Here is a 3,497-nt window from a genome sequence, read left to right as displayed (position 1 = left end):
ACTTGAGCGGGTTATGCGCTACCTGCAAGGTACAATGAGTTATGGAATTCACTATTCTGGTCAGCATGCAGTACTTGAAGGATATAGTGATTCGAACTGGATATCTGATGCAGACGAGCTTTATGCCACCAGTGGTTATGTCTTTACTATTGGTGGAGGTGCGGTATCATGGAGGTCATGCAAGCAGACCATTTTGACGAGGTCAACCATGGAAGCCGAGCTAGCTGCACTTGACACAGCAACCGTTGAGGCAGAATGGTTGCGTGAACTCTTGATGGACTTGCCGGTGGTTGAGAAACCAATACCAGCTATCCTTATGAACTGTGACAATCAGACAGTGATTGCTAAAGTGACGAGTTCTAAGGATAATGGAAAGTCATCAAGACATGTCAAAAGACGATTGAAGTCTGTCAGAAAGTTGAGAAACTCCGGAGTTATAAGTGTGACTTATATTTCAACAGATAAAAATCTGGCAGATCCTTTTACCAAGGGACTACCACGTAATGTGATAGAAATCGCATCGAGAGAGATGGGTATGAGACCCGAATAAAGTTGCCATGGTGGAAACCCAGTCTTTGTGATCGGAGATCCCGTGAATTAGGTCCTGGGAAGAACAAGCCATTGGTGAACTGAGGAGAGTAACCTTTGACCCTCTCTAAGTAAAGATGCAATACTCTCAAATGCTGTAAGGCAGGTTGGCTTTGTGCCTTAATGTGTTCTGTTGGCTTGTATTAGCGAAGATGTTGTCCTGCAGAACATTCTTTGAAAGAACACACCTATATGAGTTAGACTGTCTAACGTCGCAGTCTATGAGATTTGGGTGATCTCTAGTAAACTCATGAAGAGACCTTGGAGTACGACGTATATGCTCCACCCGAGAAGGGGACTACTGGTAGCCAAGTACTGGTCATGACTTCAAGTGAAACCCATCCACGCAAAACTTGCAATTCAAGGCATAGTCCATTGTCCAAGTTGTGGGTTGGTGTAACTTGGAGTTCTAAGCGGAAGTTCAACTTAACAGTCTCTGCTGAAAAACTGGTATATTAAACAGTAGTGAACAGTGGCGAAAACTGCAGATGGGCATTTGAGATCTGGTGGGGGATTGTTAGGATTTATGGGCTTGGCCCAATTAAGAATTTCTAATAAATCCCAGGAAAATCTCAAAAGCCCATATAAGTGGATGGCAAAGGGATAGGTGGAACCAATAGCACCATATTGCTAGCTCTTGTGGAGTAGAGCTAACTTAAATATGGAAGCCACACTCACTCACCAAGTCATGGATGAGAGGAGAGAGTGTGGAGAGCCACACGCGCGCGCGCGCTCGCTCGCCTCGCCTGGCCAGGCCGGGCCGGGGCGAAGGGCGCGGGCGCACGACATGCGCGTGAATGGTCCGCCGAAATCCGGCCCCTCGCCTTGCGGGGGCGCGACTACCTTTTGCCGTTTGATTTTTTGGTTTCTTGGCTGTTACGCTTATCCTAACCGATCGCTACAAAATCTCAACTGATTGCGAGATTTTCGTGGGTGGATAAGCACGGGGGTCGCGGACTCGGCCCTATAAAAATCCCCAGCTCCCAGTTCGCTTTCGCCTCTCTTCATAGCTGAGCCGCCTTTTAGTTCCCTTCGTCCCGACCGCAGAGGTGCATCTGCGATCAGGAGAGCAGGTCTCCGGAACCCTTCGTCTTCTAGATCCTGCACCGGGAGAGGTGAATAAGGTTTTTGGGAAGCGTCTTCACGCGACTGCTCGTGATCTTCTGACATCGTCGACCCAGCTGATCCTGGCGCGCGCCAACAATCAATAAGTCTAATCAGTACGCATCATCTGATTTGGCTTTTATTTTAGTTCTTCTGATTTGGTCATGATTTATATTCGGAATTTAATTTGGAATTTGTCTAATTATTCAACAGTCTCTAGACGGCTAAGCGAAAAAAAAATCAAGATACAGGCTTTTCGTGATTTTCTATACTCCTTGTCTCTGTATTATTGATTTAAAGACTTATAGCTGTATCATGCAATCTTTTACTTCTACCTTAAAAACCGATCAAAGATCACAGTGTTATACTGTTATACATGCCATCGGTATCGTGGTCGACGCTGGTGATTTAGTTGTGTGCAGCGGACGAGGCGTCATGCACATGCGCAGGGACATCCGGGCATCCGGCCGTGCATTATCACATGGGGCGTACGTAACTGGTTGCATGTGAGGCTTTGGCGATTGGCGTCGCGTGACAGGGAGCCTGACAAGACGCCAGCGGCCCCGTCTGCCGTCTGCAGCCGCCGCCGCAGCAGCAGCAGCGCTTCCCACACGCGGAACATGCGCTGCGTACTGCTGCATAGGACGTTTCAGAACCGAGCTCTAGCATATGAGTCGCATCGATCTATGTCCACATGTATCATCACTGATTCACGTCGACATGGAACTACTCGCCGGTTTCAAAAGTTTTGGGTGGAACGAGAACGAGACGCCTTGCGGTTGGCCTACAAATTTGTATCCGCTTGCTTTTGGCTTTTACCGTTCGTGCGTGTTTAGTTGCTGGTGTAGAGCGTTGCACCAAACTTCTACTGAAGGTTCGATTTTAATAAAATAAATTATCAATAGTCTTTTAGGTTGTCTTGAGTGGATTGTGAAAAAAAAAGATTTACACTGCAGATGATGATGTTTGTAGAGTAAAGTTTCAAACATGGTGTCGGGGACCATAATTAGGGGTACCCTCAAGACGCCTAATTCTCAGCTGGTAACCCCCATCAGCATAAAGCTGCAGAGGCCTGATGGGTGCGATTAAGTCAGGGATCAGTCCGTACGAGCGACTCGATTACGCCTCGCCCGAGCCTAGCCTCGGGCAAGGGCAGCCGACCCCGAGGGGTTTCCATCTCGCCCGAGGCCCCCCTTTTTAACGGCGGACACATCTCCGGCTCGCCCGAGGCCTTGCCTTCGCTAAGAAGCAACCCTGACTAAATCGCCGCACCAACCGACCAAGTTGCAGGAGCATTTAACGCGAAGGCCCTGCCAAAGGCGCCATAAGGAACTCCGCTCCGCCCGACCCAGGGCTCGGACTCGGGCTAAGCCCCGGAAGACGGCGAACTCCGCTCCGCCCGACCCAGGGCTCGGACTCGGGCTAAGCCCCGGAAGACGGCGAACTCCGCTCCGCCCGACCCAGGGCTCGGACTCGGGCTAAGCCCCGGAAGACGGCGAACTCCGCTCCGCCCGACCCAGGGCTCGGACTCGGGCTAAGCCCCGGAAGACGGCGAACTCCGCTCCGCCCGACCCAGGGCTCGGGCTCGGGCTAAGCCCCGGAAGACGGCGAACTCCGCTCCGCCAGACCCAGGGCTCGGACTCGGGCTAAGCCCCGGAAGACGGCGAACTCCGCTCCGCCCGACCCCAGGGCTCGGACTCGGGCTAAGCCCCGGAAGACGGCGAACTCCGCTCCGCCCGACCCAGGGCTCGGACTCGGGCTAAGCCCCGGAAGACGGCGAACTCCGCTCCGCCCGACCCAGGGCT

The sequence above is a fragment of the Zea mays genome, chromosome 2 (assembly GCF_902167145.1).
Source record: "Zea mays cultivar B73 chromosome 2, Zm-B73-REFERENCE-NAM-5.0, whole genome shotgun sequence".
In the NCBI taxonomy this organism is placed as follows: Eukaryota; Viridiplantae; Streptophyta; class Magnoliopsida; order Poales; family Poaceae; genus Zea; species Zea mays.
This window is presented reverse-complemented; position numbering follows the sequence as displayed.